This window comes from Ictalurus furcatus, chromosome 2, assembly GCF_023375685.1.
Source record: "Ictalurus furcatus strain D&B chromosome 2, Billie_1.0, whole genome shotgun sequence".
Lineage (NCBI taxonomy): Eukaryota > Metazoa > Chordata > Actinopteri > Siluriformes > Ictaluridae > Ictalurus > Ictalurus furcatus.
This window is the reverse complement of record NC_071256.1, coordinates 19,441,238-19,464,535: the sequence shown is the minus strand read 5'-3', so window position 1 is coordinate 19,464,535 and position 23,298 is coordinate 19,441,238. Positions and strand designations below refer to the sequence as shown.

At 38.6% G+C, this 23,298-nt stretch overlaps 1 pseudogene; it reads right to left on the bottom strand.

Moving 5' to 3' along the window:
- Window positions 1–6,522, bottom strand: part of LOC128617440 (uncharacterized) — a 38,398-nt pseudogene extending 31,876 nt beyond the window's left edge.
- Window positions 6,523–23,298: the final 16,776 nt, after the last annotated feature.

Sequence of the window (23,298 nt, the reverse complement as noted above, 5' to 3'; positions counted from 1 at the left end):
TATAAGTCTCTACTGTGTTGTGGTGATTTTATTATTGTGTTTGTTGTAGTTTATTTTTGTCTCCTTTATAGTAATTTTTTTTTTCATATTTTTCCCTTTTCCTTTTTTTTCCCCCTGAGCCGCCAGCATAATTAAGAATCTGGTCCTAATGACTTGTCTGTTTAAATTAAAAATATAAATAAATAAATAAAGTGTAGATGGTGTTAGTGTAATCTCGGGCAAACGGATGAGAGAAATGTACAGTCTGAGCTTTAAGATGTAAATAATCGTTCATGTGTGAGCATTTATAATGAAACATTAACTCTAGAATTAATAGATACGCTGAAGAAATAAATTCTGCGCAAACAGCTCCCAGATGGTGTTGCTTTCACGAGCAATGCAATTAATATGAGAAATTCAGTTTCTCTAAAACATTAGCACTGCCAGATGATTCCTAATTTATTAGGCAGTTAAAAAGTAAATGGTTAAAATGATAATTCAGCCACAAAAAAAATAAGCCAAAACTTACAAATGCACTTTATTTATGATGTGGTTTCTGACACGCTGCTATCTGTAAACATGGAGAGAAGAGTGTAAAACAGTCTCGGGTTCATCTAGAAGCTTTTTCTTCAGCACAGTTTAGTGTCAGACTCATCCTGCATTCACGCTAACAAGCGGCGATCATTTCTTTTCTACGTCCGTGTTCGACACCGTGCTGAGATTTCCTCAGTTCTAGCTGTGATGATGCTATAAAGCGACAAATCCAAATCCAAATGATCGTCTCGAAAGATTCCTCAGACAAATCTTGTGGTTTCATTTTATCCTGTCATAGAACATGTGTATAGAGACATTAGAAAAAAATATAAAGCTTGGAAGGAACTAGTGAATGTACGTAGCCAGCACGCTTTGTGAATCTAATCTGAGAACAAAGCCGAACGCGTAATATGTAAAACAAACACTTTTTACACTAATGCATGATTCAATTTGTGTTTAATTAGTTCGCTTTAGAAGCAATATATCGCTATTAGCATTTCTTAAACATGCTGGATAGGCCACGCCCACAAGCGTCATGCTACATGGCCGCAAGAGATTACAAGTGATGCAAGAGACATGCTATTGTGAACGTAGGGTAAAGGTATCAGGTTGGAGGCGTGGCTTAACATTTATGTTACATTTACAGATGATAATATAATTCGTTTGCATATTTGCATATGAATATATTAAATAAGCCTTATTCTGCCTTGTTATGAAGTTGCTTATGTACAAGTGATGTCTTTTTTGCACAGAGTGTGTGATTTGTCTCGGCTCATTGACTGCTTGTTTTCGAGCGGGATTGACATTTTAATATTTTTGGCAAATGATGTCTCTTTAATATAAGGACAAGTGGGCGTGGTTAGTGTTTGTAGCTGTTCCATATTCCATGATGACCTTTCCTACAGACATACATGTAGTGTGGGATCGTAGCGTGAAAACCTCACTCTGAGAGCAGTGACCTGCTCCACCCCTCCACAAAACAGCTCTAATTTGTACTTCTAAAATGGCACGCGTTTTTGCTTCTTTTTTTTTCTCCAAAAGCTGAATCCTCCATCCAGGAGTCTAATTGTGAAAATATATTTGGTCTTCCTCTCCTTAGCCTCTCTATCTCCTGCTCCCACGTGCCTGTCATGCCTGGCACTGGTCCTAATTAAGGAAAGTTTGCGGGAGCTGGCACAGCTGAGCCGCGGGCAATTATTCAGCGCCAAGTGTCATCACCCCTGCAGCTGAAGTGGTGGGCACAGCATCTCATCTCACACCTCGACAACTGCACCTCCTCCCTGTCACGAGGGGCTAAAAGCCCTGACACACACACGCACACATACACACACACACACACAGACACACACACACACATACACAGCCTAGGCATATAAAAATGAGCATGTCTGCATTTTAAGCTGTGCTGATATTGAATTTTCATTACAATAACTGTCTAACCTTTTGTCACTGTTTATGCTATTATAATATAATGATTTAATTAAATGTAAATAATATGCCAGTAGGGATCATCTCCATAAAACCTTTATGACATCATGTACACCAGTACATGATGTCATAAACAAAACTCCTCTAATACTCACCTAATTTCATCTACAATCAATCGCACACTTTCTGTGATTAATCTCATATTTCATACATCATAACCAAAACTCCTCCTAATACGTTACATTGTAACTGAAACCCCTCCTAATGCGTTACATTGTAACCGAAACCCCTCCTAATGCGTTACATCGTAACCGAAACCCCTCCTAATGCATTACATCGTAACCGAAACCCCTCCTAATGTGTTACATCGTAACCGAAACCCCTCCTAATGCATTACATCATAACTGAAACCCCTCCTAATGCTTTACATCATAACCGAAACCCCTCCTGATGTTACATCATAACCGAAACCCCTCCTAATGTGTTACATCATAACCGAAACCCCTCCTAATGCGTTATAACATAACCAAAACCCCTCCTAATGTGTTACATCATAACCGAAACTCCTCCTATTGCGTTACATCATAATCAAAACCCCTCCTAATGCGTTACATAGTAACCGAAATTCCTATCATCATATGTGTACATCATACACGGGTTTCAGGTATTTTATTATAGACGTCCACATATACAAACATGCGTGTTTGTCTGATCCCTCTGCTCTTAGTTCATGCCAGATTCCTCCTTTCCAACAACACTGTATAGCAACAAATAAGCTGTTTGTGTAAGAGCGCCCCCTTGTGAATCATCTTTAGTTTGCTAAATTTGAGAGTGATTTACAGGCTAAAACTAAAAGCAGTTTGATGAGAAAATAAGAAAAAAGAACCACAAGAGAGTCCGGTGTTCATAGTTATAATACATTACCTGACCTGTTTAGTGGATAAGTTCGTGACCTTTGTTTCTCTTAGTCCCGGTTCTTAACCCTGACATTTTCAAGGAGCAGGTTGAGTAATCAGTCACGCAAAATGACCTTTTCCACTGTATGTAAACTTGTTTCTCAGTGCTTAACTGCACTGACGTGAATTTTTACAATAAATGAGAAAGTGCTTTATATTTAAAGTGTCACTGCATGAATTTATTATCAGAGAAGTACAAAGCGTAAAATAATAGCTTGAAATGAGCAGCTGGAACGTGTCAAGTCAAGATTATTTCTCAGATTTTTTTCTGCCTGTGAAAATATGAAAATGGCCTCCGTGCTCAAGGCCAGCGAGGTTATCCTTCATGTTTATTTCCGAGTGCCGAGGTGCAGGCTGCGGGTCAGGAAATATTCACTCCGACCTGCAGGATATTCACAGCTTCTGAAGTGTGATAAATAAAGAACATACACATTTATGCGCTTGTAGATGGAAGTGGATTCTTCTACAGCCAGAAGCAGGCAGTTGACCAATGGTGCATAAACGTCTAAAAATAAGCGAGCGGAAAAGAGCAGAAGTCTGGACCGCCGGGCATTTTTCTTCTTCTCCAAATGAAGCAGTGGAGAATTCACTTGTATAGGCGGAAGTGTTTCTTCTGGGGTTTTTTTTCTGGATTAATGCTGTCATTAGCGTCTGAATTTCAGAAGTGAGAGAGCTGCAGTGAGAAGAACTTCCACCACACAAAATGAAAAACAAAGAAACCAAGAAAAAACGACAAACCTTTGAATAATTGCACCGTATTTAATCTACAAAGCAGTGTCTCGGTGATAATGGTGATGATCGTCTGTTGAGTTGGTACATTTGCTCCCAGCGCAGATGTGAAATCCACTTCAATCGGACATTAATGCGGCTAATTACCAGTGTGAAGTGAAATCAGGAAGAAGGGGTGAAAGATTTGGTTTGGAAGAAGTTTTTTGTCCCAGAGAAACCCTTAAAGAACTGTTGAAAAGTGTGCGGGTCAAACTCCAAATTAGTGCTCAATATTTTCTTTTTAATACCTAGAAGCTGTCAGGAGTTTACTTTTTAGCACTTGGAACTAGGTACACTCTTAGAGGGTTCTAAAATAACTTCCAAACTTGCAACCCGTACTTTTAAGGGTTCCCACAGAGGAATAACCAAAGAACCCTTAAAGATGTAGCCAGCATGTTGTCCTGGCACTGAACCTGATATGCTGATCTAATAATGATCATAAGTAAACACTGTTGAATTCTGGATTCTGATTTGTCAGAAGGTGTTGATTAATTTTCTATAACAGCAGCTCTGACAGTAGTGCAGCCTTATATTTATGTGCTCGTTCTAATTATCACACATTATTGTTTCTATAGCTTATTCACAGGGACATGTTTTTTTTTTTTTTTGCGGTTTCCTGGTAACGATGCTTTGTGTCCCACAATATCAAATGTTACTATAAATGGATAAAAAGTGTTATGTATCGTTGTGTTTTTAAAAAATTGTAATCATTGGAGAATTGATGTGGTGTAAGTGGAACAAATCACATGCAGACATGCTGTTATTATTGGAAAATAATCTTCAGCATCACACCATTACACCAGCCTATCACTGATTATTTTGCTATAACTGCACAACACACAGCGTGTTATTCCTTACTTATCAGAGTGAGAACGTGGAAACCTGAGAGACTTGATGCAACCTAAAATGACGCAATGAGACGGCAGATCCCACAGTGAGTTCGTTTTGGAGCAGAATATAAAAATCGCTGTCGCTGTCCTTCTGTAAAACTCGGAAATATGAGTCGAGAGCTGAGTGGTTTAAGGATGAGTTCAAAAAAATATATATTAAGAGCAATTATTTGAAACAGTTAGTTTATAGTAACCCAACCCCGCATCAAAACCACGGTGTAACTACTGTATACAGTATACTATAGTATCTATATACTGTAGTATCTATAGTATCTTGTGGCAGCATTGTTGTTCAAAAAAGCATTGGAAAAAGTCCAGATAATGTTTCTCCAATCATCAGCCGTCTGGTTTCAGTGGGCCGCTGTAGCTTCAGCTTCTTGCTCTATAGAGTGGAACCCTATGTTGTCTTCCGCTGCTGTAGCCCATCTGCATAAAATTCAATGTGCATCCAGTTATTATTAACATGAAGTGAATGGATTGTTGCATTGTAGCACAAAAAAATTCAGCTCCAATCTTTTTAGTGCTAACTAGGCCTAAATTGAACATCACACACATGTAATGTGTGTAAGGCTCCAGCTTTTGAACTCCAGGGGCTGTGCTCGTCTAATTCCACAGTGTTAATTACAGAAGCCCATCAGTGTTGAGGGAGTGATGAGCGTTCCGATGAGAAGCTGCGCCTGTTCCCCATCATTAAGCCACCACTAATGATGGTGTCAGATAAATAAGAGGAGAAAAAGAGGATAATGGGGCCTGCTGAGCTTTAGCCGAGCCCACGGGGAGAGAGATCCGAGTCGCACTGCTGCCCGGAACACACAGAGGGACATCGGACACGAGTGTGATCTCGTCTCTCCTTGCCTCGCCTCGCTTCTCCTCTCCAGACCTCCGCTGACGATGTGATAACAGAAGGGAAGAAAAAGAGCAACTCTCGGCACAGATGCGGAAATGTCAGCGCTTATTCATGCTCGAGTTGAGTCGACACAGAATTTATACTGAGTCACACTGGTTTTGCATGATCAAGGCTGCGTGAGGTGCAAAACTACTTCACGCCACTTTCTCGCTTTCTCTGAGGAGCAAAAGTGATTGATCTGTAAATTACCTCTAAAGTACGTGTTATTTTAAACATTCCAAAAATAGCAATAATAATCGCTTGTTTCATTGGTTTATAAAGTCTAAGAAACAATCAAAAAAAGATAAGATCTATGAATATGCATGAGCATGCAAATCTGATCAATTATGCAAATCAACACCCTGTAAATATTAGAAACAGTAATATTAATTACATAGCTAGCATTTGGGATTTTTATAACAATTTACATCACAATTTATTAAACAAAAGCAAAACTTTTCAATGTATTATGTCACCGTAGCAACAACACTTTTATTCATCATTAACATTAGGCAAGTTAGGTACTAGCATAAGCTAGCATAGCATGCAGGATCGCCAGCTAAAAGGTTCTCATGTCATTAGATGTAATTTATGAATTAATTTGCATACTAAATGTGATGGGATCAAGTTGTAACATCACAAACTGACCTCTTACATAACCCCTCCTCCTGAGAAAATACGACTATTTATTTTAACACCAAGTTGCTTAGTTTAACATTTCAGTCATAACTTTTAATAGTAGTTAACTAATATGTCTTAACAAGTTCATGTTAATCTTCATAAGTTTATTTTTTTGTTTTTTAGCTTAAATTTTCATTTAAACTTTTATTGACAGGTTGCTTTTTTTTCACCTTGGTGAATGGTTTCCAACATTACCCACAATGCCTTACTCACAGCAGTGCAGTGGGATTTAGCCTTTGCTTCATCTCTACATCTCTTCATTTACAGAGAGCGATGCCGCGGCGCTTTAGTGCTGTAGTCCATCCAGCGTCTCTCACCATCTCACCTGTATACTCTGCTCAAACAGATCAGTTTCCAAAGCTTCAACTTTCACACTGATGTCATCAACCGTCAACGTCATCGTCACCGCTCTTCATCTAGTAGATCACTAACTAGCTGAGCCACAACTTAGCATCTATAGCTGCATTGCATCATGGGACTTTGAGTTCAGTGTTTGCGCCAACGTCTGCACAGCATCTACACTGGATTTCTCATTAGTATGAGGTTGAACATCACTGAAAACTTCATGAGCAAAACTTCTCACAGGAATAATTTTTCAGAAATACAGCACCAACCAAGAAATTTTGACCAGAATTGCTAAACATGTGACAGATATTTCAGTATAAACATATTTAATGTATTTCAGAGTCGAGTTCAACGTTAAAGGTTCCTTCTTACGCTTAAAGACTGATAACTGAGAGTCCTGGATATTTATAAGGGATGATGTTTTATCCACAGTGCTGTTGGAGCTGAGCTGCTTTTTAACGTTTTAATGTTTTTAACGTCATACCAGAGCTATACAGCATTTTTTTTTTGTACACAAGCAAGCACAAAATTAAAAGCCTGCTGCCTTGAATGACCTGATCAGCCATGCGCCTAATCCCTGAGATCTGACTATCTGACAAGTCAGACCGTCTCTGAGTGCTTTTATAGATATAAACAAAATAATAAACAGGCGTTGTGTGATTCATGCTTCTGTTGAGTTTTGAGTTTTTCGTCAGTTTAGCGCAGCAGGTGGTGGTTAACCCTCCCAGATTAACATTTCAGCTTCTCCGCATTTCAGCTTTCAAACACAGACAACAGAGGAAATAAATAAATAAATAAATCACACATCACAGGAGAAATGCTGAAAGCACTATTCAAGCACGCACGCTAGCATAAAGGTTTGTCAGAATTCAGCAGAGGAAGATATTACTGATAGAGTTCTCTCTGGATATTGATAAAGAACGTTTCTGCCGGTGCTCTTACAGCCCAGTCAATTTCAATCAACCTCACTTTATTAGACAAGCTCACCATGGAAAATTCATTTCCTCCACAATTGCCCGTGTTACCTAAACTAAGCATGTGCCGGGTTTGATTCCCCCCCCCCCCCAACCCCCTACTCAGAAAAGCTGTAGGGGAAAAAATTCTTGTATAAAAAAAATAAATAGATAAAAAACCAAAAGGTTTGCTGCAAAAGGTTTACAGGATGTGCTCCAGCTTTAATCAACACACCTGGCAGTCATTTTCAGGCCCTAGCAAAGACCTTGATTAGCATCAGCATTGTGCTAAACAGGATGGAAACTGAACGCAGCAGGAGGGATGATCTTCCAATGATTCGCGTTTCAAAAGAAAAAAAAAAAGACATCTGCATTCCTCTGTGGAAATTTTAAAAGTGAAAGTGGCCAGGTGGGGAAAATATCAACCTGAACATGAACGTTAGTAAGTTTAAACCAGAATTCATGCAGATCATTACATTAAATTTTTTGTTTTTATGGAACGACCAAAACGTGTTACGAACAACTCTACCCCTATTATGTCAAATTCCAGGACGTATGAATATGCATTTATTAATATAAAAATTTAGATACACCCCCACGTCCTCCTGCTATCCCAAAAAAAAACCTAACACTGCTAACGCTAATATTTAGCTGGTTAGCTAACTTCTAGCAAACTAGCTCAGATCAATCAGTGGGATGTCAATATCAGAGTTTCAGTTTACATCTTTATTTTCACAGTGATTTTTTTTTTTACATTAGCCCAAACCTGTTAAAATATTTCAGTGTTACCATGACAACAGCCAGTTTTTCCATCATTAACATTAGCTTATTTACTGAATCACAAATGGAGCTTGCATGTAGCTCCGCCCCGAATCAGGTTTATATGGAAGTACTCAGAAAGTCTGATTTAAAAATAGAATAATATGATTTTAGAAAAAAATGTAATGTTAGTAAAATTTAGTAAAATCCCAACTGTATATAATCAGAATCAGCGTACATTGGGATTTAATATTTTATGTGAACAATTTGTAAAATTGTTTTATAAATCAGGCCTGCTCCAGATTGTGAAGGAAATGAAGTCACATATCGCTCGAATCGAATCGAAGTGAAAAATTTCAAACCGTTGCTTTAAGAATCGCTTTTGTGTCGTATCACTTGGAGGTTCACACCCTACCACATGACCATGCTGATCATTTTCGCATGTCCGCACATCCTTCCCCACAGAAATACAGCATCATCTCTGCAGCGACAATTTTACATTTAGAAATTTTACATTTAGAAATTTGTTTAGATACAAACAATTTTAACAAAAGAATTCACAAAAGTGCTAAAGTTCAGTGTCTAACCTTAACCCTGCCCTTAGTCATCTCTTATAAGTGAATTTACTCTAAACACCTTTCTGTTCTATACTCAGTAACGGGAAACAGGATGGAATTTTTATCCATGGTAAATCAACAACCACCCCCCCCCCCCACACACACACACACACACACACACACACACTACACATACAATGGATGGTGATTAGGTTGAAAAATGCTGGGGCATTCCTGTAATATTAGCTGCAGGTCTATTCATAGCCCCAATCAGGAGCTATTACAATTTCACTCTGTGTGTGTTTCGGCTGTTACGCCCTGTTTAGAGCCGAAAATACAGGAAATAAAGGTCTTTCTTTTTTCTTTTTTTTTTTGCTTTTCCAAAGAGATTACGAGCCAGGACACGTTTATTCACAGCTGTACTCTTATTTACGGCTTTATATATCGTGAGCGAATCAGAAGCCGAGCCACAGCCTTAATTTTAAATTCCACATCTTTGATTTATGATTTAAGGTCCGAGATATTTTCCTCCAGTGACCTCTGAGTTTGTCACAACTTATATCGGACGCTGCGGCGGCAGAGCCGGAGGTATTACCAATCTCCAGCCTGACAGGGTAATCTCTGAAATAGCTAATGACCTTTCTGTTCAGAGGAAAACAAGCAAAAGTGAGCTGTTTCGCAACCGTAAATTTAAATCATCGGTCTGTTGTAATAGCTGTGTGCTGAGCAGGCGTACGGCGTTTAAATCGCTTTCCTGTGAGCGCTGTGGACTTTAAACTGTTTAAACAGCTTTAGTCTTTACAGCTAGAAGGACGCAACAAAGAGTATAAACCTTACGAGTATCATCTATGAATAAAATAAAATAATTTTAAAAAACTAATTACCTACATTTGCTGCGATCAATAACCTGCATGAATTCATAAATCGATCGTACTGCATTAAAAGCGAGGGTTTATTTTTATAATGAGTCTTGTATAATGTATTTTATGTCTTTGAAGGGAGTAAACTAAGCAGTGCGATGAGTTACTCAGCACATCCTGGATAAAAGCCAAGACTTTTATTTTTAAAGGATGTAAAACCTTTCAATTTTTTTCTTTTTAAATGAGGAAGTCGTTTTTTTTCCAGCTGTTTAGGTGTAAAATTGAAAATCATTGTGTATAATATGTATGTTTATACAGTCATTTTTTTACAATCATCTTGAAGGGTGCCAATATTTCTGGAAATTACTGGATATCCTTAACTACTACATTATTACAGTTACTATAGTTATTATAGTTATCGTGAAAATTGTTATAAAACTAATCACATATGCAATAAGTGATACTTTATTTTATTTTATTATAGCTTTATTTAAACACAGAAACTTTTCTTTTGCGATTTACTTTTCCACTTTCAAAATCTTTGGCACCCTGTAACATATATATGCTGAAGCCTGCCCTAGAGAATATAACAGCAATTGTTTAAGTGGAAATTTTAAAACGTTGGGCCACATTCATCAATCTTTTCATCAAGTTGTGTGTCAGTGTTTTTGAAGCCAAACTGAACTAAATAATTCTTTCCACTCGGCCCTAAATTCCTAAGCTTGTTCACGGCACATTTACATTTAGCCACACCCGCAAGACTCCATAGTAGAGCTAAAAATGACCAAATAAACTGTAAAGGAGCCACTCCTAAGCATGGCATGCACTAAATCATCCGTTGCATCGGATAAATCTACACACGAAATCTTCATCCTGTTATAGGGCGCCATTACTTTTCTAAGATTAATTGTTCTTTAAATTTGTGTGTAATGTGATTTAATCTTGACAGCGTAATCCAGGGGCGTTATGAGTGTTTTTGAACCTGAGGGGGATGCTGAAATGCTAGGAGGGTTCGGGGGCATGTCCCCCAAAAATATTTTTTTTTTAAAATAAAGCACTTCAGTGCTCGTTTCTAATGACTTTTCATTGCTTAAGTATTTGCAAAACATACAGGCAGACGTAAAGGTTGACCAATAGCATTAATTTATGAAAAAAATAAAAATGATGAAATATGGAGATACGAGTTCTGATGTATTTCACTGAATGAAGCTCAATTTATTCATTAATATTACTCCAAACAGAGAATTGTTCATTTAAAACACTAGCTATTATAATCATTAAGAACAGCTGCTAGTTAATGTAGCTAGCCACAGTACATGTTGAGAATCCTGTGAGGATTGCTGTTTCTGTTGGTGAGTTGAAGCTATGAGTTGGAGGCTATTTTGCGATAGATAAAAACATTCCATTGTCCAGTTTTCTCTCTGGATGACAGTGTGAGCTACTGTGGCAGTTCTTGATGCAGCAGTACTGCCATACCATGGTGACGTTTTCCAGAATCACAACAGAAAATGAAAACACACAGTCTCCAACTCATAGCTCCAATTCACCAACAGTGGGAGCGATCCTCACACGATGGCGTCCCCATCCCAAACATCCAATACAGTGTGACATGAACTAGCTAGCTAACTGGTAGCTATCCGTACAGCTTACAAGCTCATCCTCCTCAGACTTTTCTACTCCTATGACCTGCTGTTCATCCTCCTCTGTCCTCTTCCTCTTAAAATATAATATTTTAACATATTTATTTTTATACATTTTGACTAACATTACCATTAAATCATTTATGGACACGTAGCAATGGCATATACACACAATTTTAGTGTGCTAGCTAGCTTGCAAACATTTGAGCTTATGAAAAAGTGGGGGCGACAAAACCTAGATTTTGAAATGTGGGGGGACATGTCCCCCCATATATAACAGCTCCTATGCCCATGGCGTAATCCGTAAATGAATTTGCAGTAACTCATCTACAATTCAACAATTCAAAGCCGAGTTTTTCCAAGCTAACTGGATTTTCATGAACACCCCATTTCATGTGTAAATGCTCGTGTGAATGAATTACGAATAAATTAGTTCGTATCCAGAGTAGTAAATGTTTATGTTTACATAATCACCAGACTGCCAGTAATTATTACATCAACTGTACATATCCTCAACTACAATGTTATTATAGTTAAACACTACAAACCGCGTTTTCCACTTAATCAGAACAGAAGTGTGTGGGCGTGTCAGGTCACATAATGACTGGCAGTTTTGTCTCCTTGGCAACAGTAAAAAGACTCAGCAGTGGTGGAAAAGAAATGAGGAAATGGTGTGTACAAATTGCTTATGTTGAGAAAATAAAAGTTTTCATTTCTATTGTGGAGTAAAGCCGGTAGCTAACAGGGAAGAGATTCTGATTGGTACATCTTCTGATATAGCTCCGCCCACATCGTACATTTACAGAAGGGCGCAGAAAATTTTCAGAACTGAGATGGATTTTTTTGGGTTTTTTTGCAGTTTATAGAAATGTTATTACATACACTACTTACTGTATGATATGAAGATTGATTGATTGACATTTTAATAGATTTTTTTGTGTGAAATTTTTAATTCATAGACATTTAATCCAGGGTTTACGCTTTATAATGGCTAAACGTGCCATGTTATTCAGAAGGCTCAACTTTTCGACAAGCCAAGGACATGAAAAAAAACCTGCTGCTTTTCCTCATGCGCTACCTGTAGCATTATGACACACTGTGTATTATATACGACCTGTAGCACTGTAACACACACACACACGCCGGCTGTGACTCACTCGTTGTGTCACTGCTCCCTGTAGGGATACGGTGCATTAGGAAGGCAATCTTGTCCCTCCAGGGTGTTTTTCCTCTATGTTTCTGAACCTGTTTCACAGCAGGAACTCCGCTTTTCTGTTTTCTCTCATCCTGGAGAACACAGGTCGATGCTAAGCTGGCTTTTATTCAGCAGGTCCGTTACTGACGCAGCAGCAGCACCGCTAACGTGTTCACAGGCCTGAGACCAAACACAACAACATTCTCCAATGATGTAGAAGCAGTTACACACCATTAATGTTCTGTTTCTTTAAAACGTGGATCAAAGATGAAACACATCTGAAGATTATTTCACAGGAAATTAATAAAATCCATAAATATCACAGAAAACCATCACGGCTGTGACGTCTCATATGAGATGTTTATTGGGCATAAAAGTGGGCAAATGTTTTTGTGCCCTGTTTGATTAATGAATTATAAATAAATAAATAATCAAATAAATAAACTTAATAAATAACAGAATAGATAAACAAATAAATAAATAAACTTAATACATAGATAGATAGATAGATAGATAGATAGATAGATAGCGTGCCCTCCACTAATATTGTCACCCTTGGTAAATATGAGCAAAATAAAATTGTGTTTTGTTAAAAAAAAATTCACAAAAATATTCTGCTCTCATGGATATCAAACAATTGCAAACACAATACTGATTTATCAAAAAAATATATTTTTGTTAAATATAGGTGTGCAACAATTATTGGCACCCATTTAGTCTATAATTTGTGCTACCTCCCTTTGCCAAGATAACAGCTCTGAGTCTTCTCCTATACATGGCAAGGGATCTGAGACCATTCCTCCATACAGATTCTCTAAAGTTCCTTCAAATTTCAAGGTCCACACTGGTGGACTCTCCTCTTCAGTTCACCCCACAGGTTTTCAATGGGTTTCAAGTCACGGGTCTGGGGTGGCCATGGTAGGACCTTGATTTTGTGGTCAGTAAACCATTTTTGTGTTGATTTTGATGTATGTTTTGGATCATTGTCCTGCTGGAAGATCCAACCATGGCCCATTTTAAGCTTTCTGGTAGAGGCAGTCAGGTTTTCATTAAATATCTGTTGATATTTGATAGCGTCCATGTTGTCATGTATCCTAACAAAATGTCCAGGTCCTCTGGCAAAAAAAACAGCCCCAAAACATTAAAGAGCCACCACCATATTTAACTGTGGGCATGAGGTACTTTTCCATATAGCTACATCTCTGTGTGCACCAAAACCACCTCTGGTGTTTATTGCCAAAAAGCTCTATTTTGGTTTCCTCTGACCATAGAACCCGATCCCATTTGAAGTTCCAGTAGTGTCTGTCAAACTGAAGATGCTTGAGTTTGTTTTTGGATGAGAGTAGAGGTTTTTTTTCTTGAAACCCTTCCAAACAACTTGTGGTGATGTAGGTGACTTCGGATTGTAGGTTTGAAGACTTTCTTACCCCAAGACACAACTAACTTCTGCAATTCTCCAGCTGTGATTCTTGGAGATTTTTTGGTCACTCGAACCATCCTCTTCACAGTGCGTTTAGACAATATAGACACACGTCCAATTCCAGGTTGATTCATAACATTCCCAGTTGACTGGAACTTCTTAATTATTGCCCTGATGGTGGAAATGGGCATTTTCAATGCTTGTGCTATTTTCTTATAGCCACTTCCCATTTTGTGAAGCTCAACAACCTTTTGCCGCACATCACAGATATATTCCTTGGTCTTACCCATTGTTATGAATGACTAAGGGAATTTGGCCTAAGTGTTACCTCATATTTATACCCCTGTGAAACAGGAAGTCATGGTTGAACAATTTACTGTTCCTAGTCATCCAGGTGTACTAAAAAAAAATTTTAAATATCAATGGGAATATACTTCAAATATATTTTTCTCATATGAATTCAAAGGGGTGCCAATAATTGTTGCACACCTATATTTAACGAAGATATATTTTTTGGATAAATCAGTGTTGTGTTTGCAATTATTTGATATCCATGACAGCAGAGTATTTTTGTGAATTTTTTTTAACAAAAAATTAAAAGGTTAAACAATAAAGACAATTTTTCACAGCATTCTTTGCTCATATTTACCAAGGGTGCCAATATTAGTGGAGGCCACTGTAGATAGATAGACAGACCGACAAATAAATAAATAAACCTAAATAATAAATTCCGATAGATAGATATATAGATGGATAGATAGATAGATAGATAGATAGATAGATAAACTTAATAAATGAATAGATACACAGACAGATAGATAGACAGACAGACAGACAACTAAATAAATAAATAAATGGTAATAGCATTATACTTTTAAACATATATTAAATTATAAAAAATAATGAATGAAAAAGCAGCCCATGGTAAAATTGTATTACACTTTTTAAATTAATGATCTGCTTTACAATTCTAATATAAAAAAAATTAGGCTAGTGCTTTTTTCTACTGCAAAACACTGGTTTCAAATTATTGGCACCCCCACCTTAATAGTATTGGGTGACGCCTCCCTTAGAACACAAACAAACACTGAATTGGTTGCATGCTTACAGTCAACAGCCAACTCTTAACCTCCTGGCAGAGGCAACCAGCTTTTAGTATTTATTAGAATTCATTTTTCAGTTTAGGAGATACATACATTATATAATATTTTTTCAGCATTTTGTAAGGGTTGCCAATAATTTTAGCATTGACTGTACTGTGATATGCTTTAAAATACTATTTTAAAAAAAAAATATATATATATATATATATATATATATATATATATATATATATATCAATCTCAGTATTGTTATACAGAAGCTGATCAGAGCAATACATTTATTATTTATTATTTCTTCTGGAACTCAATTAATGGATCTTGTATGGTAGCACTACTTTAGTACTTTATTGTTCTCTGCTTGATATATCGCTTTGCTTGTATTTTTCTCATTTGTAAGTCGCTTTGGATAAAAGCGTCTGCTAAGTGAATAAATGTAAATAAATGTAAATGTACTTTATTTATTTAATGATCTCTAAACCAGCAACGAAAGTTTTAGCACCTGTGTGAGCTTTAAGATGAAGCTTTGAGACTCATATAAAAAAATTAATATCTGTGCATGCTTACATGGCATAGCCGCTGATCCTGGCTGAAAACAATGGAGGGATTGAGGGATTGAGGGAGATGTTAGTACCGTGGTGGAGTCACGACTCATGATCAATTGAAGTTAGGAACAAAAGTCTATAGCGCACTACAAGGGATGAAAAAGCCGTTCAACTTCCTCCGAAAGTAGGATTGTGTGTGTGTGTTAGAGAGAGAGAGTGAGAGAGAGAGTGTCTCTAATTCCGCATCTAAAAAAAGTAGGGAATAAAGGAAGTGAGGAAGAAAGGAGGGAATTGGAATGAATTATTCAGACGAACACATTTCACACGCAGGTGGAGTTATTAATCTGCAGCGCAGCACAGGCGCTCGTGCAGCCTGTATAAAGGATTATGAGTTGCAGAACGCCGGACAGAGGTGCTCCATCTCTGTCTCCATGTACCTCACACGCCCAGTTAAAAATGGTACGACCCGACCCAAATCATGATTAACATCACGGAGAGGAAGGAGAAGACACCAGAACATTCACAGCTTCTTCACCCAGTTACACACAGCTGTGCTACATCTGCCCCAAGTGGGAATTCATGCACAGTGTTTAGTGTTCCCGATTAGTGGGATTAGTGTTCCTGAGATCCACCACAACCTTGACCAGGATAACACAGGGTGGATAGAACACAATGATTTAAAAAAAATATTCATTTATTTAAAAAAAAAAAAAAAGATTTAAAAATATGACCATGTTGTTTTTTAGTTTTGTTTTCTTCTTCTTCTTCTTCTTCTTCTTTCTCTATTTCTTCTGCTTCTTCTTCTTTATCATTGTCTTCTTTCTCATATTCTTCTTCTTTTCTTCTTATTATTATTCTTTGTAAGAAAATGTTACAGAGTTGTTTTTGGTTCATTGGGGTTTTTCATCTTCTTCTTTTTTCTCTTCATCATCATCCTCATCATCATCTTCTTCTTCTTTCTCTTCTTCTTCATCACCATCTTTGTCTTCTTCTTCTACCTCCTCTTTTTCTTCATCATTTCTTCTTCTTCCTCTTCCTCTTCTTCTTATTGGAAGACATGAAAATGTGCCTGTTGTTTTTGGTTCTTTTGTTTTCTTCTTCTTTCACCTCTTTTTCTTTTTCGTCTTCTTCTTCCTTTTTTTAAGAATTGAAAATGTGACTGTTTATGGGTGTTTTGTTTTCTTATTAATGTTCCTCTTTGTTTGTTTGTTTGTTTTTAATAAAATTAGCCTTGAACTTGTGTCATAAAATAGAACAGCCAATCAGAGCCCAATATGCAAATACAAGCCTTGGACACACCAGTTTACCAGGGTAGTGGGAGGTGTATGTAGAGATTTTTCTCAATAATGATTTTTTTATGGATCCACCATGTTGAGAAATGTATCAATAATTAACAAAAAATATATTTGATCTGTGTGTGTGTGTGTGTGTGTGTGTGTGTGTGTGGTCAGTCGGGGCCATGTGATGCATGTGAAGCTTTAAAACCTGATGTGAGTGATTAATGCCGGATGTTTCCCCGGTGGTGCTGATAAGATGCTGCCTAAGATAAATGTTCCATCAGAGGCATAGAGCATCAGGTTCTATTGAACATCTGTCAGAGAGCCACTGTCCACACACACACACACACACACACACACACACACACACACAGCACATATACACATTTTTATATATAAATGTGTGTGTGTGTGTGAGAGAGAGAGAGAGAGAGAGAGAGAGTTAAATATTGATTAATACATTTCTCGATGTGGTCGTTCCATAATAAATTATTAGTGAGCTCAATCACTAATATGCTAATAAGAAACACCTCAGTCCTGTATGCCCCTCCCACTTCCCTGGGCTCTCGTGCAGCTCAGAGAGAAAGTAAACACTAACTGAAATAAATAACTCCCGTGTGCCACGTTATTATAGCGGCGTCGGACTAATTACCGAGAGATATAGGACATCAGTCTGCGAGTCTACGAACAATTTGGCTGTTTGCGTTTTCACGTAGAATGTGGAATCGATGATGTCGCCTCGCCAGTCGTATTAAATAAAAGGAAAACCTTCCATTAGGCTCGCCGATGTGGACAGATCCACTCCCATTAGTGAGCCAACATTAGCCGCCTAATAGGAAAAGAAGACAGATGAGCGCGTGAGAAATGAGGAAAATGATCTGTTCGCTCTGTGAGGATGAGCCACGGCTGCTTTCAGTGCTTTAATTCGCACAAACATAGCTTGCGCATTTTATTTATTTATTTATTTACTTACCTACTTACTTACTTAGCTGCCCTGGTTTGGGGGGAAAAAAAGTAGGGAGAAGTTTAGTGGAGGTGATGAGTAAACAACACGTCATACTTCTGTTTTAAGGCATTTAAAGGTGCAGTAGTTGATTTGTTTTTATTTACATTTACATTTACATTTATTCACTTAGCAGATGCTTTTATCCAAAGCGACTTACAAATGAGAAAAATACAAGCAAAGCGAAATATCAAGCACAATACAAGAGAACAATACAAGTAGTGCCACCATACAAGATCCATTAATTGAATTCCAGAAGAAGCAAAGTGCACAGAGTAGAGGTGTAAGTGCAATTTTTTATTATTATTTTTTATTATTATTATGAGTTGGTTAGGTGTTCATGGAAGAGGTGGGTCTTTAGCTGTTTTTTGAAGATGGTGAGAGATTCTTCGGTCTGGATTGAGATTGGAAGTGCATTCCACCACTGAGGAACAGTTAGTGTAAAGGTTCTGTAAAGGGACCTTGCGCCACGCTGAGTTGGAACTGCTAAACGTCAGTCGCTAATCGATCGCAGAGAGTTGAGGTAGGGGGGTGCTGTTCCTGACAAGGTCTTGTAGGTGAGCATCAAGGCCTTGAACTTGATGCGGGCAGCTACAGGAAGCCAGTGGAGGGAGATGAAGAGGGGTGTGACATGGGTTCTCTTGCGCTGGTTGAAGACGAGGCGCGCTGCAGCATTCTGAATCATTTGAAGGGGTTTGATGGAGCTGGCTGGGAGGCCTGAAAGCAGTGAGTTGCTGTAGTCCAGTTTAGAGATAACAAGAGCCTGGACTACTATCTGTATGGCCTGTTCGGTGATGTAGGGTCGGATTTTCTTGATGTTGTAAAGGATGAACCTACAGGACCTTGCAGTTGCTGAGATATGGTCTGTAAAGGTCAAGCCGTCATCAAGAATCACCCCAAGGTTCCTGGCTGTCCTGGTTGGCATGAGTGTGAGTGAGCAGAGCTGTACAGTGAGGTTGTGGTTGATTGAGGGATAGGCTGGGATCACGAGAAGCTCAGATTTTGCCAGGTTGAGCTTAAGATGGTTTTCCTTCATCCAGACCGAGATGTCCGAAAGGCAAGCAGAGATGCGTGCAGAGACGGATGGATCGTCAGGCTGGAAGGACAAATGGAGCTGGGTGTCATCAGCATAGCAATGATATGAGAAGCCATGAGACTCAATCACCTGCCCTAGAGATGTAGTGTAGATAGAAAAGAGGAGTGGACCCAGAACTGACCCCCGTGGAACGCCAGTTGTGAGTTGCTGAGTTTCAAAAATACCTCCCCTCCATGATACCTTGATGGATCTGTCAGAGAGATAGGATTCCACCCAGCGCAGAACCGTTCCAGTGATGCCCAGGCTGGAGAGAGTTGACAGGAGGATCTGATGGTTCACAGTGTCGAAAGCAGCAGAGAGGTCAAGTAGGATGAGGACAGATGATCTAGAAGTTGCTCTTGCTAGTCGTAAGGCTTCAGTGACGGAAAGCAGAGCAGTCTCCGTGGAGTGGTTGCTCTTGAAGCCAGACTGCTTGGTGTCCAGGAGGTTGTTCTGTGTGAGAAATTTCTTATTAGTTTAAATAACCTGTAAAATATATACAACATGTCAAACAATAATGGTTTAAGCCGTGATCTCAGCACAAAAGTACTATTATTGGGTTGAGAAAATACGTTTGGAAAACTGCATTATAGCCCAGAGTGCTAGTTTGTGTTTACTATTGATGGGAAGTTCGGATCATTTTACTGATTCGGATCTTTAAATCTCGATCAGCAAAATGAACGAATATTTTTCGAGTCATTTCGTTCATTTCAGCAGAATATAATTAAAATGTTACATGTTAAATTCCCCAACACATGCCATGCAGTCTGTTAGTTCACCTCACCTCTTGATCCGAGTTTTTCTTTCTTTTCTCGTGTCACATTTGTCACGTCTGTTCCCCGGAAACAGAAATGATTAGTTCACCTCTCGAGTCTTCAGGTTCGAGTCGTTTGTTAATCACGTGACCGCCCCATAGGTTGAATGCAGTGGGAATGAATGACTCGAACCCGAAGACTTGAGAGCTGAAGTAATCATTTCTGCTTCTGGTACTGCATGGTCCATTGCCTAATGAGCGGTCACCGGAAAAACGAACGACTCTAACTCAAAGACTCGAGGGCTGAGCTAATCATTTCTGTTTCCGGTACAGAACCTATGGGGATGTTGCAGCGCATGCACGGTCAAAAATGAACAAATCACTCTCTGAGACAACTCATTGTTCCCGAGTCATATTAAAGATTCCTTCAAAATGAACGAATCATTCATGAACGACACATCACTAGAGTTTACATGGGCCTCTTTTTATAGCAACACCCCCACCAGCCTTTCACTCCGCCCCATTTTATTTTGTTTAGAAAGAAAAACATGACTGAAGCTGGTAAGTGCCCAGCGCAGCCAGGTATTAATTAAGAATTAAGGAATCTTACCTTTATAGAGGGGTTCTACTTAGAACCCTTTCTAATAGGGTATTACATGGTTTTAGTGTATTACATGGAACCTTTAAGGGTTCTCTAGAGGGACAACTGAAGTACTCTTCAAAAAGGATTCAAGTTGCACAGCTAAATAATACATTAATATTTTTTCATGAGTGTTTTTTTTTATTATTTATTTATTTATTTATTTATTTATTTATTTTTGCATATTTATGTTGTCATGAACTTTGTGTACGGACGGCATTTTGATGGCATCATCTCGACGTCTTGACATTTAGCAAAGGATAAACAGTGCTAATCTGCCATGCTGCGTTATGTCTCTTTCAGGATTGTTGACAGAAATGCGCAACGATTTGCATCAAGGACAAAAATCTGCTTATAATTTTAAAAAAGAAAAAGCAGGACATGGAGCGTTACGCATCGACTGGAGACCTGCTTTGATCTTGAATATCCTTCTCTTGTCAGGAGCATCGTTGTCCTACCGTTATCGTTCAGTGGATTGACAGCGATGACGTGGGGGGTGTGGGTGGAGGGGTGATGTGGTGATGTAGAAAGGGACGATCTTTAAAAATGACAGGCCACATCCATCAGGTTTACCGAGGTGCCAGGAGCCATAAAAAACACAGGATCTGATATGCATATCTCTATAATTAGGTGGATGAATAATTCATAGGGACTGAGTCAATATCACACACACAGCTGACCATGAGCTGATGAAACCTGTGTGTGTGTGTGTGTGTGTGTGTGTGTGTGTGTGTGTGTGTGAGCGCGATCATTCAGAAAGGAACCTTCCGATATATTTAATCTTCACATTTTGCAAATGATGTGCTAATCTGATTGAAACTGCCAGCAGGGATATCGTTGATGAGGATCTGGACTGGAAAAGAAATTAGATTAATAGATTAATGAGCTGAGTGGATATGAAAATCCTCCAAACTAACACACACACGCTGCGTTTTCCTGTCAGCGCTCAAACAGCGCCAGAGTTTAAAGAAATCATTCAGCTGATAATTAATCGACGCAATTATTCGCTCAGTCGGATTTAGTCGATCGTCCAGGACATGCCTGGTGCCAGAAGTTCATCTTTTTAATGTAGGAGTAAAAGTAAGAAGTGTATAGCTACCAGTTTTATACCACAGCGCTGTTGAGTTCTGGATTCTGATTGGTCCTTACTTTATCGTTTCCATGGTAACAACTCATTCACAGGGACTTGTATAGCAGATAATCCACTAATAACAAACAGATTAAAAAACTGGGTGTAATCGTTGATCTGTGTGGAGGTGTTTATGGAAGGAGTCTCCAGTGTCAGAGGTAAAGCTGTAACTTTAAGTTTTCAGACATTCAGCTTCTTTTCGGTTTCTCGGTAACGAACAACAACAAGCTGTTTTTTTTTTGTCTTATTAACTTCGATTGTAACACAGTCACAATTGAATTTGTTATATATTTTTATGAGGATTATTCTGTCGTTTTTGAAGCTGTTTGTGTAAAGCTAGTGTTGAGGTGTTGATGAGAGAGTGTGATGATCAGTGGTGGCTTTAGCACAAAACTAAAGAAATAAAATTCAGACCCTAAACATGTCGTCTATGTTTTGTGTCGAGCGTCAGTTAAGCGAGCGTTCGTAAAGAGGCAGTGGTTCGTGCTACCTGCTAAATGTGATCGCTATTCCACATCTGTACCCAAAGCCACGCTCCTTCAAGAGCTATAAAATTTACGAGTGAAACATTTTTCTTTAGCTATAAACATGCCAGTCCGGTTAAATCTCAGCTCCAGCTGCGGTGGATAAATGAGCAGAGATTCAATTAAGCTGAAAGTGCTGAAGTCGCCACAACAAGAGAAACGTGGCTGAGCCATGGTGTTGTTTCTTTGAGGAACGTCGCAGATCCAACACACCGCCGAAGTGCCTCGCGGCTCTGCCTTTAAACCACTTAATGCTAATCAGTATCATGAAAGGACGTGAGCGAGAGATCTGTTCGTGTTCTCCTGAGTGCTGTGCTATCTGGAGGCCCTCGTCTCCGCTCTGCACTTGACGCACCGACAGTCAGCAGAACAGATGCCTGTGTGATGGCAGGCACATACTCAAGGACGTACTTGTGGGAGAATTACGTAGTTGAAAGCCGAGAGAGCAGAATAACGAGCGGGACTCCTGTGTGTGTGTGTGTGTGTGTGTGTGTGTGTGTGTGTGTGTGTGTGTGTGTGTGTGATTCAGCTATAATCCAAATAACGACGGAGATGAAAAACTAGTGTTTCATATACGAGGTTTTTAGCTTGTCGTAAAGAAAGTCAGTGTACACGATATTTACTGTTTAAGTAAGGAGTAAAACACTCTATAGTCTGCTGTTATGAATAAATAATCAATGAGTGGTGCCTCTCTTTTTTCTCTCTTGTGAAGTTAATAAGATGAAAAAAACGCAGCTTGTCGTTGTTTGTTACCGAGAAACCGCAAAGCGTAAACTCCTCTGTCCTGAAGATCTCGTAAAACTTAAAGTTACAGCTTTACTTCTGACTGTTACAAAGTGCTGACACTGGAGACTGCTTACATAAATGTTACATAAACGTACATGTATATATTTATACAGTGCTGTGAAAAAGTATTTGCCCCATCCTGATTTCTTCTGTTTTTGTGTATATCTCATACTAAATACTTTCAGATCTTCAAACGAAATGCAACATAAAACAAACGCAACCTGAGTAAACACACAATACAGTTTTTATGTATTTTTTTTATTATTGAAGTAAAAAAAAAATCACTAATGAAAAAAAACCAATTGACCCCTTAAACTTAAAATCTGTTTGCCACCTTTAGCAGCAATAACTGCAACCAAACGCTTCTGATAAATGAAGATCTGTCTTTCACTTACTTCTAAGACTAGGACTTCCTCCTATGCTTTGGATCATTGTCTTGCTGCATAATCCAGTTGCGCTTCAGTTTCAACATACGGACTGAAGACCAGACATTCTCCTTTAGGATTTTCTGGTAGACAGCTGAATTCATGTTTCCCTCAATTATTGCAAGGTGCCCAGGCCCTATAGCAGCAAAGCATCCTCACACCATCACACTTCCAGGACCATGCTTGATC